Genomic DNA, 24,062 nt, shown 5'->3' with positions numbered 1-24,062 from the left:
ACACTTTATTAATGCTACAACTTTTAAACACATAATATACCATCATTCCAGGCCTATATATATATATATATATATATATATTTAAGGCACTTTTTAATAGATGCACATAGGTATTTAGAATGAATAGATCATAATTTGTTCAACCACTTCTTGATTGGCTTCCAGGATGCTGATGCTTTTTTTTTTTTTTTTTGAACACACAAAAAAACATTCTTGTATTAATGTCTCTACACAGTAGTGGCACCCCAGTGGGATTATTAGGCCAAAAGTATGCGCATTTAAAAATTTCTAACAGTTATTACCACATTACTTTCTAAAAACAGTTATGCAATTCACACTCACAAAGAATACGAATGTTTCCCACATCTCCACCAGCACATTCTTTTCATTTTTGTGAATCTAATGGGTGAAAACTTAATTGCTACTAATATTAGGGTAGGGGGCAGGGGAAAGTTAAAGGGAGGGAACCTAAAAATTTGGACTTCAGTTATAAATGGGAGCTGTAACCATGCACATCTCACCAGTGGAAGTGACATTTGGATAGCCTACTTAACTCCCTAGCTGCCCTTTTGAATAAAGTGAAGTCAGGGCCAATAGCAGCCAGGTTGGAAAGGCATCTTCATTACATCCATCCTGAGGATAAGAGCCCCCATAAGATCATTATCATGCTTCCATCTTTATTCCTGCACCCAAATAAGTAGAATTCTTTTTCTTCTCAAACAGTTTAGTATTTAAAACATTTAATTTGATCCACCCATGAGGATGGGATAGGTATAATGAAGAGAAACTGTTCCCTCACAACTTAATCAAATTATTGGAAACAAGTATTTTGAACTTCTATACCACATTTTTGTTACTGTGGTAAAATAAACATGTAACATAAAATGTGGTGTTTTAACCATTTTAAATATACAGTTTAATGGCGATAAGTACATTCTCATTGTTGTGCAACAATCACCACCTGTATCTGCAGAACTTACACATTTTAATAGCCATTAAAATTAGCAAGAGTCTGGGGCTCCTGGGTGGCTCAGTCGGTTGAGCGGCAGACTTCAGCTCAGGTCATGATCTCACAGTCCATGAGACTTCGGCTCAGGTCATGATCTCACGGTCCAAGAGTTCGAGCCCCGCGTCGGGCTCTGTGCTGACAGCTCAGAGCCTGGAGCCTGTTTCAGATTCTGTGTCTCCCTCTCTCTGACCCTCCCCCGTTCATGCTCTGTCTCTCTCTGTCTCAAGAATAAACAAACGTTAAAATTAGCAAGAGTCTTCTGCTAGGGTAGCCAGAGGGATCGCAGGGTTATTTAGGTAACGTCTAAAGTACTTTAAGCTAACCAAGGACACCAGAATTCTGAGGCAGAAATCATTTATTTAAATAGTAAACTACATCTGTAATAAACAATATCAAGATGAACACTGGATTTTCCTGAAGTAATTACTATTGTATTTGCATGTTGAAGACTGGGATATAACTGTTTCAAAAAAGGGAAGTAATACTTCAAATGTTTCTCTTTTAGAGTATGCAAATCATGCTGATTAGTCCACAACATTCCATGGTGAAACCGCCCCCCCCACCCCCAACCAAAGGCATTTCATTAGCCAAGACAGTTATCTGAACTAGCTAGACAGAAGATGGACCAGAATACAAAGTTACTAAGAATACTAAGTTACTGTAAGATACTATTTGGGGTCTTCAGAAAACCAGAGAGTCCCAAACTGTTAAGAACTTAAATGTACATAAAAATTTTGAATTTGCAGGGTGCCTGGGTGGCTCAGTCAGTTGAGCATCCGACATCAGCTCAGGTCATGGTCTTCTGTCTTTGAGTTCGAGCCCTGTGTCGGGCTCTGTGCTGACAGCTCAGAGCCTGGACCCTGTTTCCGATTCTGTGTCTCCCCCTCTCTCTGCCCCTCCACCACTCGTGCTCTGTCTCTCTCAAAAACTAAATAAACATAAAAGAATTTTTTAAAAAATTTTGAATTTGCTAGAGTTGAGAATCATGCGAGGTAAAGAGACTGGTTGAAAAAAGTAGTAATAAATCGAGTTTCTTCTCTGCTGGAGGGGCTGTAAACTATAGTTTAAAAAGCAGATGGGAAGTCTGGACTCAACCAACCTAAGTTTAAATCCTAGTTCTTCCATTTAGTAGCTGTAAAAACCTGGACAAGTTAATTAATCTCTCTGAGCTTTAGTTTGTCAACTCTAAAATGAGAATATATCAACTCTGTGATAGGACTGTATGTACCTGCCCGGCATATGGTATGATTTGAAATATAGCAGTTTTAATTGTCACACCAAAGGTGTTCTACTGCCTGCAAGATAAAATCTAACTTCTTTTGAATGGACCTGGTTTCATGATCTGGTCCATCACCTCTACAGACAGCTTTATCTCTTATGACTTAACCTCAAACTTTACGCTCCACCAACACCAACTGAGCCTCTCATACCTCTGAGCCTTTGAATAGGGATTTCCTGACTGGAACGTCCTCTTTACATTTGGCCATTTGGCAAACTCCTTCTCATTCTTCAGAGCTATGCTCATCTATTCAATTCCTAAATATCTACTGAGCGTCTTCCTTGGCACTATGCTTGATACTGGATACTATTTCTCTTCCATGATATTATTCTAGGACCTCCCGAACAAGACTTAAGTGGTTTTTTTCATTAGAGATCCAAAGTTTATAGCTATTTCCATTTCAGAAACTATCATATTATAATTATTTCCAGGGCTGTCTTAGCAATAGATCATGTGTTCCTTGAGAAGAGGGACAGTGTGTTTTTGCCCTCTTTGCCCAGAAGAGTCTGAGTCAATAAATATTTGTTGAACAAATACTATTGCTGTTGCCATTAATTCAACTGAATATTAAGGTGAGTAACTACCATGTGCTCAATGAGCAATGAAGATTCAAAAGTAAGTAAAATATTGTTCTTGCTCCCCCACGCTCTCATTTAGTGAGAGAGACAGATGTGTGGTCTATGAATGCAGCATATGAATAAAGTACAATAGGAAGAGAGAGGAACACAAATATATTCTGCCAGGAAAGAGAAAAGCGCTTTACCCCCCTTTGGTTCAGAGCTTTTTTTCCTCCTAATTTCAATTACATTCAAAAAAATATTTACTGAGTAGCCAGATGTTTCCACCGACATGATGAATTACTATGAATGTGGTAAATGTTGCTAACATTGACATGATTTCCCCAAATAGTGAACAATTCCAAACAAAACAAGGTATACTCTTCCTTCAGTAATAAAAGTTTTATTCCCAGAAACCTCAATATTTAATTAAAATCCTGCAAAAAATTCCACGTGCATATGTAAAATTATATGAGGTTTTAGGCTGGTATTTTTTTCCCCTATGTGACTATGTAGTGGAGCATTCAAAAGTCGTTCAGGGTTTAAGACAATTCTTAATGATGAACATCTAAAATCTCTCTGCCCTACCCACTAAATACCAAAAGCACCTCCCAAATTCTAGGACCCCTCCCCCTCGCCCCACCGGACAGCACTATGGTAGAGAAAGTATAGGGGCTGTGGGGACATTAAGCTGAACCTCCTTGAGGAAGTGACTTTTTACCTGAGAATCTAACAGGAATTACCAAAAAGTAAAAATGAGAGGAGGGCAGGGGCTAGGAGGACCTCATAGACCAAGGTAAGAGTTGGAATTCACCCTGAAGCTAATAGAGAGCTTGTGAGGGGGGTTATAAATTAATAGATGGCAAAACCAAATAAAAATATGGAAAATAATTACTCTTCCTAGGAAGTAGAAATGAGGAAGGAGAGGTTAATCTTCTGCTGTTCAGGATTGTTTATTTTCACAGTAAGCATAATATTTTCAGACCAAAAATAACTTATGTATAAAACCCATCAGACTGCTATGTGGGAAATGCCTGGAAGGGGCAGGAGCCACAGAAGACCTAACTGTCCAATCTGCATTTAAAATGGAGTTCCAGTTTGTTAGGGGAAAGTCTGCCATATTTCACTACCAAAAATACTACCAAAAAATCTGGCTAAATAGTAAAGGCATAAATACATCTATTATTTTGTCAATAATAGCAACAGCTAATGTTTTTGAGTACTAGGCAGTGCCCTAAGCACTTACATATGCCAACTAATTTATTCCTCAGAACTTTATCATGTATTAATATTACCTATATTTTGCAGATCAGTAAATTGAGGCACACAGAAGTTACTTGCCCAAGGTTACTTACATAATAAATGAATCCCTCATTCAAACCCAACTAATCTAGCTCTAGAGTCCAGTCTCTAAGCACCTGATATTACTGTCTTTCTAAAAAAACCCATCAATTTCTGTAAACTAGGAAACTAACCATAAATAGAACCATTTGTATTCTAAAAGAATGACAAGTATTTGATACCTTTGTAGTGAGGTAAAAGACAAAATTTTAAATCACATTTCACTGGGACACCTGGGTTAATCAGTCTGTTAGGCATCTGACTCTTGGTTTTGGCTCAGGTCATGATCTCACAGCTCGTGGGATCGAACCCTATGATGAGCTCCACAATGACAGCATGGAAACTGCTTGGGATTCTTTCTCCCTCCCTCTCTCCCTCTCCCCCACACTCTCTCACTCAAAACAAATTTAAAAAATCCTATTTCACTATTGTAAAATAAATAAAACAGTAAATATAGCAGTATGTATATTACGAACATATAATAAAAATGAGATATTTCAATAGCACTGAGTACGTGAGTTCAAAACATCCTAAATCTAATCTTTAGAACATCCCTTTACAGGAACTAGTTGGCAAGTATTATCTTCATTTGACCAACAAATAAAACAAAATACAGCTTAAGTTATTTGCTGAATGTGAATCAGATTTGTAGACTTCCAAAGAAAATGTCTCTTACACTGGCTTTTTACAAAAAGATGCTAGGATGAACAAGGAAGAAAAAAATCAGAGATAATCCAAAAGGCGAAAAAGATTCTCCTATTTCTTTTAAAGTTACTTAATAAAACTTTTATGAGAAATTGAATCAAAGCTCAGGTATGAAAGGAAAAAAGACAAAGTCTAAAGGCAGTCGATTAATAATAACTTAAAAAATGAAGCCTTTTAATGTCAAAGAATCAAAATGTCAACAGGCTTGTTAAATTACAGCTATCAGTGAAACTAGAAAGTCCTTTAAGAGATTTATAAAGTAATCAGAGATTAAGTCTCAAGAAAGAAAAGCGGAGAAAGCAAAACCCAACTGTTCAGCCCAAGCTACTAGAAAGGAGCTCAAACAGATGGAAGGGTAGGGACCACAGCTTATGGACCCTCTGCTGTTACAAGGTGGAAGGCATTGAGCTGGTTTTAAATCATCCTTGATTGATTGATTAGGGTGAATGATCTAGTTTACCACTCTGAAGAATTATGCTAAGAAGGGAAAATTATATTGGGGCACCTGGTGGCTCAGTCGATTAAGTGTCCAACTTCGGCTCAGGTCATAATCTCATGGTTAGTGAGTTTGAGCCCCATGTCAGGCTGTGTGCTGACAGCTCAGAGCCTGGAGCCTGCTTCAGATTCTGTCTATCTCTCTGCCCCTCCCCTGGTTGTGTTCTCTCTCTCTCTCTCTCTTAAAAATAAACCAGAAAAAAATCTTTAAAAAAAACAAGTTAAAATTATAATCCTCAAGCACAAAGTATTGTCATCTAAAAACTGAAAAGATTAATAAGAAATAACAAAGGACAATGGAAAATGGGCACTAAGGAAAACTTAAATATATTCTTAGAGTGCCCTTTCAAGACCTTTATTCATTTTTTTAAATGTTAATTTACATTTGAGAGAGAGAGAGAGAGAGAGAGAGAGAGAGAGAGCGCGCGCACATGCGCATGAGCAAGCGAGCACGCGCAAGCAGGGGAGGGGCAGAGAGAGAGAGAGGGAGGGAGGCACAGATTCTGAAGCAGGCTCCAGGCTCTGAGCTGTCAGCACAGAGCCCTACACGGGGCTCAAACCCATGAACTGTGAGATCATGACCTGAGCCAAAGTTGAATGCTCCAACAACTGAGCCACCCAGGCGCCCCTCAAGAAGACCTTTAAAGACGACTAGACATCTGACTCAAATGCTAAAGTTTACAAATATTAAAAAAAAAAAGTCTAGTATCACAGTAAGCAGGTGGTAATAAGGAAAACTTGATCCCAAAACCCAATCCAATCTACAACTAGGTACTTCCTATATACTTCTGCTCATTTAATATGCACAGCAGCACTATGAGGTAGATACTAACTCCATTTTATATTAACCGAGGTTGGGAGAGGTTAAGTACTTGCCTGGCCAATATGTGGCAGATATAGGCACTCAAAACCAAATCTGTGTATTTTCAAAATCTGTACTGTGCCTAGCAATAACAGCAACCCTGTTATCATTTATGGAGCACTTCTATATGCCAGTTATTTACTAAGTGCCTTAAATGCATGATCTCATTTAATTTCATGAATAGGGACTATTATCATCTCCATTTTACAGAAGAAGAACAGGCTTAAATCAAGTGTTCGAGGTCACAATGAACAAAGGCAGGACCCAAGCCCAGATGTACCTGACTCCAGAGCCTGTGCACTGAACCATGCTGTCTGTCATATTATTCTCTTTCTGCTACTTTCAAGAGTATGTGACTAACCATTAACACAATTCCTGGATAGATTTCTCTTCTCCTCTCTATTTTAAGCATCACCAAAATTCAACAACTCTCTTGATTAGTGTTTACTTTCTTCAGTGCAAGTGTGATAACTGCACCTTCCTTTTCAGGGTTTAAACTTTTCTTTCTTTCTTTCAAGTTTTATTTAATTAAGTAATCTCTACACCCAACATGGGGCTCGAGCTCATGATCCTGAGATCAAGAGTCGCATACTCTTCCAACTGAGCAAGCCAGGTGGCCCAGAGGGTTTAAACTTTTTATTAAAAAAAAAAAAGGGGGCGCCTGGGTGGCTTGGTCGGTTAAGCGTCCGACTTCGGCTCAGGTCATGATCTCATGGTCCGTGAGTTCGAGCCCCGCGTCGGGCTCTGTGCTGACAGCTCAGAGCCGGGAGCCTGCTTCCGATTCTGTGTCTCCCTCTCTCTCTGACCCTCCCCCATTCATGCTCTGTCTCTCTCTGTCTCTCTCTGTCTCAAAAATAAATAAACGTTAAAAAAAAAAAAAGGTTTATTATTTTTGAGAGAGAGAGAGGGCGCACAAGCAGGGGAGGGGCAGAGAGAGAGAGGGAGACACAGAATCCGAAGCTGCCTCGAGGCTCTGAGCTGTTGGTGCAGAGCCCAACACGGGCTTGAACTCAAAAACTGTGAGATCATGACCTGAGCCAAAGTTAGACGTTTAACTGACTAAGCCACCCAGGTGCCCCTAAACTTTTTATTTTTAATCAAATAAAAGACTGATAGCAGTAATATTTCCCATATGCTTAACTTCTGGTCACATCATTTTCATCAGCTTAAAATAGGATGTTATAAATATAAGATATTGTATGTAAGCCTCATGGTCACCACAGAGGAAAAATCTGAGATTATGAAAAAGGAATTAAAGCATACTACTACAAAAAGTCATCAGCTCACATAAGAAGATAGGAAGAAACAAAGACTCTACAAACCAGTCAAAAAACAATTATCAAAATGACAGCAATATGTCCTTACCTATCAGTAATTACTTTAAATGGATTACATTCTCTAATCAAAAGACAAAAAAAATGGGAGAATGTATTAAAAAAACAAGATCCAACAGTATGCTGCATACAACAGATTTATTTTAGCTTTAAGAACACACACATACAGAGACTGAAGAGATAGAAAAAGGTGTTTCAAGCAAATGGTAACCAAAATAAAGCAGGGCAGCAGTACTTAGACACAATAGATTTTATTTCTTAATTTTTATTTTTTTAAGGTTTATTTCTTTATTTTGAGAGAGAGAGAAAAAGAGAGGGAGGGAGGCAGAGAATGAGAATCCCAAGCAGGCATCAGCAGAGCCCGATACAGGGCTCAAACTCCTGGAACCGTGGGATCATGACCTGAGCCAAAACCAAGAGTTGGATGCTTAACCGAATGAGCCACCTAGGCACCCCAACACAACAGATTTTAAACTAAAAATGCTCTAAACAAATAACTTCATTATGGTAATATAAAAAAGTCAATCAAGAGTTTATACATTAATTGTAAATATTTATGCATCCACTATCAAAGCACCTATATAATGTAAATATTAACAGAACTAAAAGGAGAAGTAAACAGCAATACAATAATAGTTGGGGATTGTAATATCCCACTCTCAACAATGGATAGATCATCCAGACAGAAAATCAATAAGGAAGCAGTGGACTTGAACAACACTATAAAGCAAATGGACCTAACAAACATTCCATCCAACAGAGGCAGAATACATATTCTTCTCAAAAGCACATATAACACTTTCTACAGTAGATCATATGTTAGACAATGAAACAGTTTCAATAAATTTGAAATAGAAATTATATCAGGTATCTTTTCTGATCACAATGGTGAAATTAGAAATCAGTAACAGGAAGAAAGATGGAAAATTCACAAGTACATGGAAATTAAACAACACACTTCTGAACAACCAATGGATCAAAGAAGCAAAAGAGAAATAAAAAATATCTTAAGACAAATGAAAAGGGAAATCCAACATACCAAACATTAGAAAATGCAGCAAAAGCAGTTCTAAAAGTTTAGACATAGGCAAATATATATCTCAAAAAAAGAAATCTACCAAACAACGTAACTTTACACTTGAAGGAACTACAAAGAGAAGAACAAAGTAGACCAAAGTTAGAAAAAGGAAGGAAAGAATAATAAAGAGTAGCGTAGAAATAAATGGAATACAGATTAAGAAAACAATAGAAAAGATCAACAAAACTAAGAGTTGATTCTATGGAAAGATAAAATTGACAAACCCTTAACTAGACCAAGAAAGAAAAGACAGGAACCAAATAAATTATAAATCAAAGAGGAGCTATTACAACTGATACTACAGAAATACAACAGATCATAAAAGACTACTATGAACAATTATACGCCAACAAATTGGACAACCTAGAAGAAATGGATAAATTCTTAGAAACATAAAACCTACCAAAATTGAATCATGAAGAAAGAAAATCTGAAGAGACCAATAATAATAAGGAGCCTGAATCAAGTTAAATCCCAATAAAGAAAAGCTTAGGACCAGATGGTTTCACTAGTGAATTCTACCAAACATTTAAAGAAAAATTAACATCAATTCTTCTCAAACTCTTACAAAAAACTGAAGAGAGGGGAACACGTCCAAACTCATTTAATAAGGCATTTCTCTGATAGTGAAGTCACATAAGGACACTAGAAGAAAACTACAGGCCATTAATATAAATGCAACATTCTCAATAAATCACTGGCACAATGAATTCAACAGCATATTAAAAAAATCATACACCTTGATCAAGTGGGTTTAGTCTCTGGGATGCAAGAACAATTCAACATACACAAATCAATGTGATATATCATATTAATAGAATGAAAGATACAAATCATATGATTTCAAGAGATGTGGAGAAAATATTTAACAAAATTCTATTTCCATTCATGATAATTCTCAACATATTTAGTATATAAGGAACATACCTCAACATACTAAAGACCAAGTATGACAAACCCATAGGTAATATCACACTCAGTGGTGAAAGGCTGACAACCTTCCCTCTAAAATGGGAACAAAATAATGGTGCCCATTCTCACCATTCCTATTCAACGAAGTACTGGAAGTCCTAGCCAAAGCAATCAGGCAACAAAAAAGAAAAGGCCTCCAAATCAGAGTGGAAGAAGTAAAACAGACATGTCTCTATTCACAGATGACATGACCTTATACATAGAAAATCCTACAGACTCTATAAAAAAACTAATTTAGTAAAGTTGCAGGGTACAAAATGAACATACAAAAACCAGTTGCATTTCTATACAGTAACACTAAATTATGTGAAAGAAGAAATAATCCCATATACAACATCAAAAAGAATAAAATAATTGGAAATAAACTCAAACAAGGAGGTGAAAGATCTGTACACCAGAAAACTGTAAGACACTGATGAAAGAAATTAAAGAAGATACAAACAAATGGAAAGATATCCTATGTTCATGGGTAGGAAGGATTAATATTATTTAAATGTTATACTACCCAAAGTTATCCAGAGATAATGTAATCCCTATCAAGATTCTAATGGCATTTTTTTTTTACAGAAAAAGAAAAATGAATCCTAAAATTTATATGGAATCACGGAAGACTTTGAATAGCCAAAGCAATCCTAAGAAAGAACAAAGCTAAAATTACCATATTTCCTGATTTCGAAGTATACTAAAAAGCTACAGCAATCAAAACAGTATGGAACTGGCATAAAAATGGACACACAGACTTATGGAACAGAATAGAGAGCCCAGAAACAAACTCATGCATGTACAGTCAAGTAATATTTGACAAGGTGGTCAAGAATACTCAATGGGGCAAAGACAGTCTCTTCTCTTGTGTTGGGAAAACTGGATATTTACATGCAAAAGAATGAAAGTGGACCCCTACCTTACACCACTCAAAAATTAACTCAAAAAGGATTAAACATAGACTTGAACATTAAGACCTGAAACAAAAAAAACTCCTAAAAAAAAAAAAAAAAAAACAGGGAAAAATCCCCTTGGCATTAGTCTTGGCAATGATTTCATGGGTATGACACCAAAAGCTCAAGCACCAAAAGCAAAAATAAACAGTGGGATTACATCAAACTGAACAGCTTCTGCACAGCAAAGGAGACCATCATCAAAATGAAAAGGCAACCTACAGAATGGGAGAAAGTTTTGCAAACCATGTATCTGATAAGGAGCTAATATCCAAAATATATAAGAAATTCCTACATCTCAATAGCAAAGAGCCCAAATAATTTGGAAAAAAAAAAGGGGGCAAAGAACCTGAATAAACAGTTTTCCAAAGAAGATATTCAGATGGCCAACAGGTACCTGAAAAGATGCCCAACATCACTAATCATCAGACAAATGCAAACCAAAACCACAATAACATTAACACCTCAAACCTGTTAGGATAGCAATTATCAAAAAGAATAGAGATAACAAGAGCTGGCAAGGATGTGGAGAAAAGGGAACTCATATTGATGGGAATGGAAAAACAGGATGGAGGCTCCTCAAAAACTTAAAAATAGAACTATCATATAATCTAGCAATTCCACTTCTGGGTATTTATCAGAAGGAAATAAAATCACTATGTCGAAGAGTTATCTGTGCCTTCGTATTCACTGCAGCATTATTTATAATAGTCAAGACATGGAAATAAATTTGTGTCCATCAACAGATAAATGGATAAAGGAAATGTGATATATACTGGACCCTTGAACAACATGTTGGGTTTGAACTGTATGGGTCCACTTAGATGCAAAAATTTGTTTGATGCAAGTACTGTGTAAGTGTATTTTCTTAATAACATTTTCTTTCCTCTAGCTTACTTTATTGTAAGAATAAAGTAACACATGTTAACATATAAAATATATGTGAATCAACTTTTTATGTTATCTGTAAGGCTTCTGGTCAACAGCAGGCAATTGATAACTAAGTTTTGAGGGAGTCGAAAATTATACGTGGATTTGCGAGTGCACAGTGGTCAGCACCACTAACCTCCATGCTACTCAAAGGTCAACTGTATATACACATTGTGTGTGTGTGTGTGTGTGTGTGTGTGTGTGTGTGTGTGTGTGTATGTATATATATATATAAATATATACACACATAAAATGTGTGTATATATTTATATATATATATACATACATATACATATATATATACATACATATACATAAATATATACACACACATATATATATATACATACATAAAATGTGTGTATATATCTATATATATCTATATAGATATGTATATATAAAAATAGTATCACATATTGAGAAATAAAAAAATCCACCAAACTCACAGAAACAGAGAGCAAACTGGTGGTTACCAGAAGTAAAAGGGGGGAGGGGAAATGAGTGAAGATAGTCAAAGGATACAAACTTCCACTTCTAAGCTGATCAAGTTCCAGGACGTAATGTATACCATAATGATTACAGTTAACGATACTGTATTATTATATTTGAAAGTTATTAAGAGAGTAAATCTTAAAAGCTCTCACCAAAATAATAATAATAACAAAAATAAATTGCAACCATATGAGATAATGGATATGTTAACTAACCTTACTGTGGTAATCATTTCATCTTACATACATAAATCATCATGTGTACATCTTAAATTTCTGCAATGTCATATGGCAATTTTATCTCAATAAAGCTAAAAAAATGTTTTTTAAGTTTATTTATTTTGAGAGAGAGAGAGTGAGTGAGTGTGTGAAAAGGGGAGAGACAGAGAGGGAGAGAAAATTCCAAGCAGGATCTGTGCTAACAGCACAGAGCAGAACCTGATATGGGGCTCAATCTCACAACTGTGAGATTATGACCTGAGCCAAAACCAAGAGTCAGACACATAAATGACTAAGATACCCAGATGCCCCTAAAAAAAGTTTTTTTAAATAAATAAGTGAATAAGAAATAAGAGTAAGAAATAAGTTTTACCACTGTTCCCCCACCCCCAAAAACAACTTTGGTCTGGAACGTAGGCCTTCCTATTCTTATTTCAATGTTTCTTCCACTCTAAACTGTTTCTTTAATTCATGGTTCACAAATATGTAAGTATAATTAAAAGAGTAGCTTGTCTTATTTTATTATTTAAAAAAAAATTTTTTTTAACGTTTATTTATTTTTGAGACAGAGAGAGACAGAGCATGAATGAGGGAGGGGCAGAGAGAGAGGGAGACACAGGATCGGAAGCAGGCTCCAGGCTCTGAGCCATCAGCTCAGAGCCCGACGCGGGGCTCAAACTCACAGACCGCGAGATCGTGACCTGAGCTGAAGTCGGACGCCCAACCGACTGAGCCACCCAGGCGCCCCTAGAGTAGCTTGTTTTAAAATAACATTGCTTGGTTAAGAGACTCTTAAATATGAAGAACAGAGGGTTACTGAAGGGGTTTTGGGAGGAGAGATGGGCTAAATGGGTAAGGGGCATTAAAGAATCTACTCCTGAAATCACTGTTGCACCATATGCTAACTTAGATGTAAATTAAAAAATAAATAAGTAAATAAAAATAATAACATTGCTCGGGGTGCCTGGGTGGCTTAGTCAGTTGACCATCTTACTCTTGATTTTGGCTCGAGTCATGATTCCAGGGTCGTGGGAATGAGCCCTGGGTTAGGCTCCAAGCAGAGTGGGAGCCTGCTTAAGATTCTCTTTCTCCCTTCACCCCCTCCCCTACTCAAAGTCAAAGAGTCAGATGCTCAAATGACTGAGCCACCCAAGTGCCCCTACCTTATGTGTTTATAAAGTGAGACACTGACTGCACAGTTGATAGAAATCTAAGCTGATAAATTTTAGAAAAATTAGAGCGAGCACATTAGGACAACCATTACAGATCATTATGGTAACTACAAGTATATTGTTTCATTGTGGTTAGATTGCTCCTAAAGTTCTCAGGTGACAGGGCCCTAGGAATTTCTCAGTCATGTCTAGAACGATCCCTGATCGTTATGGGGTAATGAGTGGATTGAATATTTCACATTTTCTAGTGTAAACAGAAAAAGGAACATAGCAGTATGCTCACTGGCAAGGGCTGAAGTGGAAAAAGGTCAGAGTCCTTTAGCCAATAAAATAGAAAAGTGGTTGGTAGGCTGATTATTATTAGCTTGAAAGATTGAAATCTTTCTCACATGTAACAGGGGCACATATCATTCAGATTTCAAGTGTGAGAAGTCAGAGACAGGAGAAACAATTTATGAGAGGAGATAAATTTTTACAATTTTTGTTCCTATGCTGAATATTGTTCTGCACTATTTATTGTTGGTAAGCAGGAAGATAGAGTTCAGGAAGCATGGGTTCCAGAGTCCTACACACAGGGGTTGAAATCCCAATCCTCCCCATTGTCTTTTTTAGGAAAGTAGCTTAACTTTCTTAGCCACAGTTGAGTTTTCTGTGAAATGGGTTGAAGAGAAGATTAAATGAGAATGGAAACTGCTGCAATAGTAGGTAATGTTCATTCCCTTCTCACTTTACCTCCCACCAAAATTATCAGTAAAACAGATTTACTGACAGCAGTTTGTACCACCAAATACCCATTAAGATGAAGATGACATTTTTTTTAAGATTTTATTTTTAAGTAATCTCTACACCCAACGTGGGGCTTGAACTTATGACCCTGACGTCAAGAGTTGCATCCTTCACCAATTGAGGCAGCCAGGCACGCCAAAGATGAAATTATTTTTGTATTATCAAAGAATATGCAACAAAATGGGCTGCTTGAATCACTTAAATGAGAGTCTAAAGAAGTAAAGATCAAAATAGAAATATTGAAGGAGAAATAAAAGTATCAGAAATCAAGTGCTAAATATATATTTTTCTAGTTTATTATTTATTTTGAGAGACAGAGAGAGTGCAAGCAGGGGAGGGGGAGAGAGGGAAGAAGAATCCCAAGCAGGATCTGCATTGTGAGTGCAGAGCCCGATGCAGGGCTCGAACTCACGAACTGTGAGATCATGACTTAAGCTGGTATCAAGAGCCAGTCGCTTAACTGACTAAGCCACCCCAGCGCCCCTCAAATGTTGAATATTAAATCAGACATGAATGTAATCAATCTGTAAAAATTTTATAAGGGCAAAAATTAAGTAGTTGACTGAAGGTAGTCTTCGCAGTATGAAAAGACAGAGGAAAAGAATATCACAAAACAAATTCTACAGAGATAGTTCACAAATGGAAAAAAATAGCAAGAAATGTTGTATGACAAATAGTACTATATGACTAACAATTTAGCACAAAAAACAGTCGCACATATTCTGTGTGTTCAAGTCTGTTTTTCTCTTACTGTGATAGCGAGACTCAACCAAGATTGAGACATAAACAAATTAATGAATATAGAAATCTAGAATGAAATGTGTGAAGCTAAGGGAATCTGAGATCATACTGGACACACAAAGAATAATGCTAATCTACTATACATACTAAGAAAGTGTTTGGTTTATAAGAATATACCCTTAAAAGTGAATCTTGTGTTAAAAAGCTTATTGTCCTCTTGCAAACAGAGATACTGAGTTATTGGCCAACTGAGTATCATGTCCTAATCACCATCCATCCCCCTCATCCCATGAAATTGGAATTCATCAACTTTAACTGTCCTTAGGGAATAGCAATCATAACATTTTCAGAATGCAAACATTATATCCAATCCTTTTATTTACAAAAATGGGGAAATCAAGACCTAGAAACATTACAGCTCAATTAAGGGAAAATATTTAACTTCAACAAAAAATTTTTTTAACGTTTATTTATTTTTGAGAAGAGAGAGACAGAGCATGAGTGGGGGAGGAGAGAGAAAGAGGGAGACACAGAATCTGAAACAGGCTCCAGGCTCTGAGCTGTCAGCACAGAGCCTGACACGGGGCTCAAACTCACGGACCATGAGATCATGACCTGAGATGAATTCAGATGCTTAACCGACTGAGCCACCCAGGCGCCCCTAACTTCAACTTTTAAAAACATAGTTACAGGGGCACCTGGGTGGCTCAGTCATTAAGCATCTGACTTTGGCGTGAGTCAGGATCTCAGAGATCGTGAGTCTGAGTCCCACATAGGGTGAGCTTGAGACTCACTTTGGGTGAGCCCTGCTTCTCTCCCGCTATCTCTCTCACATAAGATTCTCTCTCTGTCCCTCATTCACTTGCTCCCTCTTTCTCAAAAAAAAAAAAAAAAAAGTATAAAATAAATAAAAACACAGAACATTCAGTTCTATATTATGAAGTTCTTTTCCTCCTTCATTTTTGCATACTACACCGATTTTCTGATAGGTATCTAGCAGTAAACTCAAACCCTTTCTCTAAAGGGAACTGGATAGTCCATGGCCAAGCCTAAGTGTTGGGTCTAATGGCAAGGTTGACACTTTGCATTTCCTAAATGCAACTGATTAAACCAAGATTGGGTACGTGACCTTCCATATGATGAATCCTGGCATAAAAAGGTGAGCTCAATCAAGTGGATTTCCTTTCTCAGAAATATGAACAGAAAGCACTAGGATCATTTACTAGTGCTCAAAGAAGCTAAAATGTCAGTGATGTGGCCATCATTAGATTCCATATGCCAAGACAAAATTATAAAGGGGCAGAAATTCTAAGTGAGCAGAAAGGAGAACGGACAGCACACAGAGGAGGAGGGACGCACTGAGCAAGATTGCATGGTCCACCAGAGTGAGAAGTAACTGCTCCTGGGAGCTGTCGTGTTTTCTGATGGTTTTCGACTTCCACAAATGACTTAAAATAAACCTTTCCCTTTCTCTTAAGACAATCCGAATGAGTTTCTCTTCCTTGGAACCAAAAGAGCTTAATTATAATAGAAATATTAAATATTACAGATGTAATCACATGATTATATATTAAATGTTATATTATAACAAACTATTCCCAAAATGTATTTAAGTGGAAGGAACTGAACTTTTTAAGGAGTTCTCTAGGAACTGTAGGGTTGGTATAGTGAAGCTGATGACTATCGTGGAAATCAATTTCCTTAGATTGAACAACGAGAGTAAATTTGAGAGCTGACATGAAGTCTCTGGGAGATACTGAGTATAATGAATATATCAAAATGGGTGGAGAATAAACTGAGTAGGAAAACAGAGAAAACCAATAAAGCCAGCTGCCAGTTCAGGTGTACATCCTCTTTCCAGACACAGAATTCCTTATTCATCTACTTCTACCCTTCCCTTGCCTATAATTTGCCTATTCCAAATTATACTATTTTGGTTCTGAACAATGGCAATCACTGCTTCTGCTGTCATCAAGGGAAAAAATGCTTCATATTTGTTTCATTCATATTTCTACCTGTGAGAGATGTAGGAATAGTGGCAATTTACCCTCACTATGATGTTAGCTTTCAGGTAACACTGGCTTCCCAAGACTAAGACAGTCCACATGTCAAAGAACTTACAATATCTCTTAAACATTTCCAGAGGCACCACTATTTACAAGTATGGAAGATAAACACATGTCTTATATGAGCAAATATAAAGGGAGCTCCTCCCATGTTAGAGAAATACAAAGTGAGATGATGCAACAAGACAGTAATATATTAATTATTTATCTGGAAAACTGTTTTAGAAGAAACAGATAATACATGAAAGAAAATTCACAAAATGTAATAAACAAACCCTGGAAAATACTGAATCTTATTAATAATCAATAAATGTAATGAAGTAAAAATTTTAGACTAATTAACAAAGATAATTTTATAACAATAACACCCTATGGTGCTGAAGATATGAATCACCTCCAACAGATTGAAGGTAAACTAATATAACCTATTGGAAATCAACTCAGCAACCTGTATCAAGAGCCATGTGCATTTTAATAACCTTTGACCTCATGATTATACTTCTTAGACTATATCCTAAGAATCTTAAATAAAGGAAAAAAAGTGTTTCCCAAAGATTTAATCCTGGGATTCTTTTATTTTTTAATGTTTATTTATGTTTGAGAAAGAGAGCATGTGTGAGCAAGGGAGGGGCAGAGAAAGAGGGGGACAGAGGATCCAAAGCGGTGCTGACAGCAGTGACCCTGATATGTGGCTCGAACTCCCTAACAGCAAGATGATGACCTGAGCTGAAGTTGGACGCTCAACTGACTGAGTCACCCAGGTGCCCCAGTCATCTTTTTAATAACTGCATAATAACCGAACAGTTGAATGTTTACCCATATATTTATTGTTGAATTAGAAGTAATCCCAGGGGGTACCTAGGTGGCTCAAGTCAGTTGAGCATCCAACTATACAGCTCAGGTCACGATCTCGCGATTAGTGAATTCGCGCCTCACATCAGGCTCACTGCTGTCAGCACAGAGCACTGCTTCGGAACCTCTGTCCCTCTCTCTCTCAGCCCCTCCCCTGCTCACACTCTCCCTTTCAAAAATAAATAAACATTAAAAAAAAAAGTTAATTTCTGTAATGACATGGAAAATGTTTATGGTTAGGAAGTAAAGAAACTAATCAAAAGTTGTATGTAGAGAACAATAACAAATAAGTAAAACATATGTATAAGATAAAGTCAGAATTGTTAAATGAAAAAGACCAGAAGGAAACAATGAAAAGCTAGCAGCAGATTAGAGGGTTAAGATTATAAGCCTTTTTTCCTTTCTATTCAAAAAAATTTCACTACTGTGGTTAAATTACCTTTAAAATGAAAATAAATAATAATGATCTCCAAAAGTGTAAGTGTTGGAAGTCATAAATAGGACAGGGCAAAAGATCCCAGGGAATGTTACCATATTATGATACAGTGCTTGCTATTCATAATAAAAAAAGAATCATCAAAGAGCTTAAATTACACCTTTTTTACTTGTTAAAAAGGCAAAAACGTGTGAAATATAATTTAGAAAGTTTTATGTGAAAATGCTTAAAGGTTGTGGCACTTAAAGGGTTAAATTTTAGTTACAGAAAATTTATGTACTTGCAGAACTTTCCCCCAGATTATGCCTTTAAAATGAGTAGACACAATGATATAAAGAGGATATTGGAAATTAAGAAAAAAATCTTTATTATCAATGGAAAAAAACTCAACTTCTGCAAAGCAAAAGAATTATACCAACAAAGATGTTTTATAACCCCAGACACCTAGTTTCAGAGAAAAAATGGAAATTTTACTTTAACCTAGATAATGGAAATTATTATGATTTCTACATTTGTAATTAATTTGATTACAGTTTAAATATCTTATATGTGTGGAAAATTTTTTATGTTATGATAAATTAATATTAGGACTTTTTTAACTGTTTAAATACTAAGAAAAGATATACAGAAAAGTAAGACTACTACAAAATTTAAAACAAGAATACCAAAATTTTGCTTAATATAAAAAAAGTTTCAGGGTGCCTGGCTGGCTTACTCTGTAGAGAATGCAACACTTGATCTCAGGGTTGTGAGTTCAAGCCCCACATTGGACCTAGAAACTCCTTAAAAAAAATTCCAATCACCTCTCATCAACTTCATAATTTTTCAAAACACTGGCACATAATTCCAGAAATACCACTTAAAAAAAAAATCAATGAATAGCTTGATTAAACCTTATACTGAACTAGAAGGAAAAAAATCTCATGAAAATGTAAAAGCCAAAAGCAAATTAAAATATAGCTCAGAAAAGAGGGTCTATAATTCTTCTACAATGATTCTTAAAAATTCTGTGGCAGTAAGTTCTATAGATTCCCTCACTAATCATAACTACAAATATTACAAGCAAAATTTACTAATGTATGACAGGAAAATTCCAATTGCAGGGGCTCCTGGGTGACTGACTCAGTTGGTTGAGCGTCCGACTTCGGCTCAGGTCATGATCTCACAGCTTGTGAGTTTGAGCCCGGCGTCAGGCTCTGTGCTGACAGCTCAGTATCTGGAGTCTGCTTTGGATTCTGAGTCTCCCTCTCTCTCTGCCCCTAACCCACTCGCATTCTGTCTCAGTCTCTCTGAAAAATAAATAAACGTTAAAAAAAATTTTTTTAATTAAAAGAAAAAGAAAATTCTAACTGCGGAAATAAGTACATTCTACAAATAAATTTGTCACTGAGCATATACTAAACTGATAAAGGTTAGAGTTCTAGTACTTTTTACTTTGCTATTCAATCATTTGTGTCATATACTATTTTACTCTTTAAGAAAATAATTCATGGGATGCCTGGGTGGCTCAGTCAGTTAAACATTTGACTCTTGATTTTGGCTCAGGTCATTACCTCAGTCTGTGAGATTGAGCTGAGTGTCTGGTTCTGGGCTGACAGCGTGGAGCCTTCTTGGGAGTCTCTTTCTCTCCCCCTTTCCTATGTGCATGTCCTCTCTCAAAATAAATAAATAAACATTAAAATGAATTCATAAATCAAGAGTCAGACTAAGCGCTTAACTGACTGACCCACCCAGGCACCCCTACACCAAAGTGATTCTTAAAAAAAAATTATTTATTTATTATAAAAAAACCTTTTCCTACATAATTTCCTTGGAGTAGGGTTAGGTACACAGAAACCAAATCTTTAAGTCACATGAAATGATATTACAATTAAAAAAATTTCATACAGCAAATAATCCATATTATTATTTACAGTTAATAAAATACACAATCTCCAGTCAACTCTTCATTATGTATTCTTACAGGAGTAGTATGCATATTCTAGAAGAAAGGAACTCCAGAAATGAAATCAATAAACCAACATTTACTAACCACTGATATATGCAGGGTTTTATAGCTGGAAACTACAAAAACAAAATTCCTAAGGTTTCTTTATGTTATTAAGTTCAATAATTCAATGTGTGGTGGGGCATTTGAGGAACATGACCCAAAACATTTGAGATGGCCAGGAGTTTGTATTTCCACAATTCAGAAAATGATACTTTTACCTGAGATCACAATTTTGTCCTGCCTGCTGAGCAAATGAAACTCTACTAGAATCTCATGGGAGTATGACTGTACCAAATCTGTTTTATAAATAAAAATTGCCTCCTGTGTCCCTGATCAGCAAATACTGACACCAACACAAAAGCCTCTAGCCCACTAGGATGTAAGGGGCAAGTAAAGCTAGGATTTTTATTACAGTCTTTTCCTTTTTATGCTTCAGCATTTTATTTCTCTACTGGCTTTTAAGCTTCCCCATCAAATTCCTACCTCAGACCTTAAACGACTATACCACACTCTTGAATCTGAGCTTACTATTTACGCTGAAGTAAGAGTCCAGAAAAACCTCCTAACCTTTACAGTTTCTCCACTATTTCATCCTTGACCTATGGAAGGATAAAGTGTCAGGTCAGGAGAAGGATGGGCGATAGACACTTGAATCACAGCCAAAGCCTTTCTGGAGCTAACAAAAAACCACTGTTAACTCCAGTGTTTGGGGACAAACTGTCTCTGACCATGGTTTTTGTTTGTTTGTTTAACGTTTTTAAAATTTATTTTTGAGAGAGACAGAACATGAACAGGAAAGGGGTAAAGAGAGAGGGAGACACAGAATCCAAAGCAGGCTCCAGGCTTTAAGCTGTCAGCACAGAGCCCGATGCAGGGCTTGAACCCACAAACTGTGAGATCATGACCTCAGCTGAAGTCAGACGCTTAACTGACTGAGCCACCTAGGTGCCCCTGACCATGGGTCTTGTAACTCTTCTGTGCCATGAAGAGCCAAAATAATATCAGGAAAAAAAAGGAGTGGTAGAGATCTGACATGTTTGTCTCAGTTCTTCTCTGCAGAAAGAAGAGCTGGCTGGACGACCCTGTACAAATCACTTCTACTCATTTCGTTCATTTCCTCACCTATAAAGCAACTAAAGACTGTGGTCCTTTCAGCTTCTAGAAGGGAAACATTTAGTTGATTATAAACAATCAGTCTGGTCATATTCCACATACAAAAGCCAGACTTTCTTCTTTCCTTTATACTTGCTACTGAAATTCTCCAAGCCTTCAGGGAAACTTGTATTGAACTCAACTGTTCAAATGTAGTTGTGGGATTACTAAGTTACATGTCATTTGATTCTTTCAGCAAATACTTGGGTTCCCATGTCAGGCTTAGGTCACTTCTTACAGAAATCACATTCAATAGTAAGAACAATCTTTAATTGAAAATGCCAAAGAAAAATTTTCACCATAACTTGGGTTTCTATCCCACACAAGTTTTTACCCATTATCTCCTTAAAACTGTTAACAGAAACTATGTAAAAGCATTATTCAACTAAAAAGCCAATGGAGCATTCTAGTTCCTGTTCTGGAGCACCTGTGGTTTCAATGATTCACTGTTTAATGCTCTTTCCCTAAATTACGTCTCATAATATTTTCTAATAAAGGTTGACAGGTAGCATTTTATGATCTTAGACAAACTCTTTCTAAAACACAGATCAGAACTGTTTATAACCAGACAGTGCCAACTGAACTCTATCACAAAATAATTAATCCAAGCATTTTATTTTACCTTTCTGAACAATTAGCACCAAGAACTCTGAAAACATATAATTTATACCAAAGTCTGATAACTTTCACATACAAAGTTTAAATATCTTCACTTTTCTTGCTTTTCTCTCTGTCCTAATGCTCATCGGGGTGATATATTAAACTTTGATCCACCATTAAAACAGTATAATCCAGATCTAGAAAGTTACAATCACTCTTTCAATATAAGGATCATTGCCTCTGATCTGTATCTTTAACTTATTTGTCCACTTCAAACAGGGAATTTCACATTTTTCTGTGCATCACTTGAGAGGCATTTTAAGACAGAGCTTAAGAGTGTAAACCCTGGCGTTCCTCTGCTTGACTTTGAGCTTCTGTCTTGCCACTTATTAGTCATAGAAAGAATAATTAACCAAGGGGTAGTTAAGAGGATAAAACGGTCAAGTTCCATTAAAAAAAAAACAAACAAACCCAAAACTCTGTTTAAAAAAGACAATTATATGTAACATAAAACCACGGGCTGGATCCTGTACTGGAGGAAAAAATGTTATAAAGAATTTTATAGGGACAAGCAACAAAACTGTAATATAGACTGTAAAAACCCTAAATTTCCAGAATTTGATAACTATTATGTGGTTTTAGAAGAGAATATCCCAGCTCTTAAGACCCACAAATCAAAGTACTTAAGGGGTAAAAGTGCAAGATGTGTAAAGCCTACTCTGAAATGATCAAAAAAATAATTGTGTATGTGTGTGTAGGAGTGGGAGGAAAGCATGTGGCAAAATGTAAACAACCGGTCAATCCAGGTAAGCTGTATGTACATGGGAACTGTCTAAATTATTCTCACAACTTTCCTCTAAGTTTAAAATTATTTTAAAATAAGGTCTTAAAAAAGCAGCTTTGACTCCATTCATCCTCCACTACTACTCCATTGATCCACTTCCTTCCATTCACAGAAACATCTTGAAAGTTGTGTACAGTCACCATCTCCCCATCTTTACTCCACTCCAATGAGACGGAGATTTCCTTTTTGCCAAACCCAACAATTTATTGGCCTTATCACAATCCCTCCACAGTGCTGAACACAGGCAACCACTCTTTCCCTTCCCAGTCTCACATCTCCCAGGTTTTCTTCTTGTATCACTGGCTACTCTTTGTCAGTCTCCTTTGCTGGCTCTCCTACCCCTAAATATCCCTTTCTTTTCTCTACCTATACATAACCTCCTCCAGTCTGTGCCATTAAATAGCACTCTGAACTCCAGACTCAAACATCCAATATTTTATAAGACATACTCATTTGTTTGTGAAATGGGCATCTTAAACTTCACTGGCTAAAACACAACTCTTGATTCTTTTCCTCATCCTGCTCAAACCTAGTTCTCCTCCACTTGCCTATAGTAAGTGTTCATCCAGTTGTTTAGGCCAAAATACTGAGACCATCCTTGATTTCCTTTACATCCCACATCCAAATCATCAGCCAGGGCTATCAGAATATATTCTAAAATACACTCTGAGTCTGACCACTTCTCACGTCCCTAGTCTGGGAACCACCATGTTCTACAAGAGAATGGTCTACTACAATAGGTTTCCCTACCTTTCTGTTTTGTTCCCTTACTGCCCATTCTCTGAGACAAAGCAGCAAAAATGACCATGTTAAAGCTGCAATTAAATCACATCTTCTGACCATCAAAACTTTCCAATGGTTTCTCATCACACTTAAAATAAAACCTCATATCCTTACCACAACTGCATAGTTGTAACTAATCTGGGCTCCTGCCTCTCTCTGAACTAATCTCCTAGTAGTCTCTGATCCTTTTTCACTATGTTCCATGTTGATTTTCTGGCAGTTCCCTGATGTTATGCTTATCCCTACCCAAGAGTCTTTACTTTTGCATGTTTTCCTCAGTATTCATAATGCTCATTCCTTCTAATTCAGATTGTTGGCAAAATACAGTATTTAAGAAAGGCAACATTTTCTTCCCTTTCCACTGCATTACTATTTCCTCTTACTGGTTTAGTTAGTACCTATTTCTTTCTTTTTCCCTTTCTCTCCAAAAAAA

General features: G+C 36.6%; 1 protein-coding gene across 3 annotated transcripts in view; it reads right to left on the bottom strand.

Annotated features, from left to right (window-relative positions):
- TNPO1 (transportin 1) overlaps positions 1-24,062 on the bottom strand; it is a 90,858-nt gene that overhangs the window by 56,116 nt on the left and 10,680 nt on the right. The window contains exon 1 of one of the 3 annotated variants that reach the window (XM_042988158.1): positions 19,814-19,879. The exons of the other annotated variants lie outside the window; for them this stretch is intronic. The gene's annotated coding sequence lies outside the window, so the exon portion shown is untranslated. Of the gene's footprint in view, positions 1-19,813; positions 19,880-24,062 lie in introns of those variants that run through there. 3 annotated transcript variants of the gene reach the window in all.

This window comes from Panthera tigris, chromosome A1 (assembly GCF_018350195.1).
Source record: "Panthera tigris isolate Pti1 chromosome A1, P.tigris_Pti1_mat1.1, whole genome shotgun sequence".
Classification (NCBI taxonomy): Eukaryota; Metazoa; Chordata; class Mammalia; order Carnivora; family Felidae; genus Panthera; species Panthera tigris.
The sequence above is the reverse complement of the archived record's forward strand: the minus strand, read 5'-3'. Positions and strand labels throughout refer to the sequence as shown.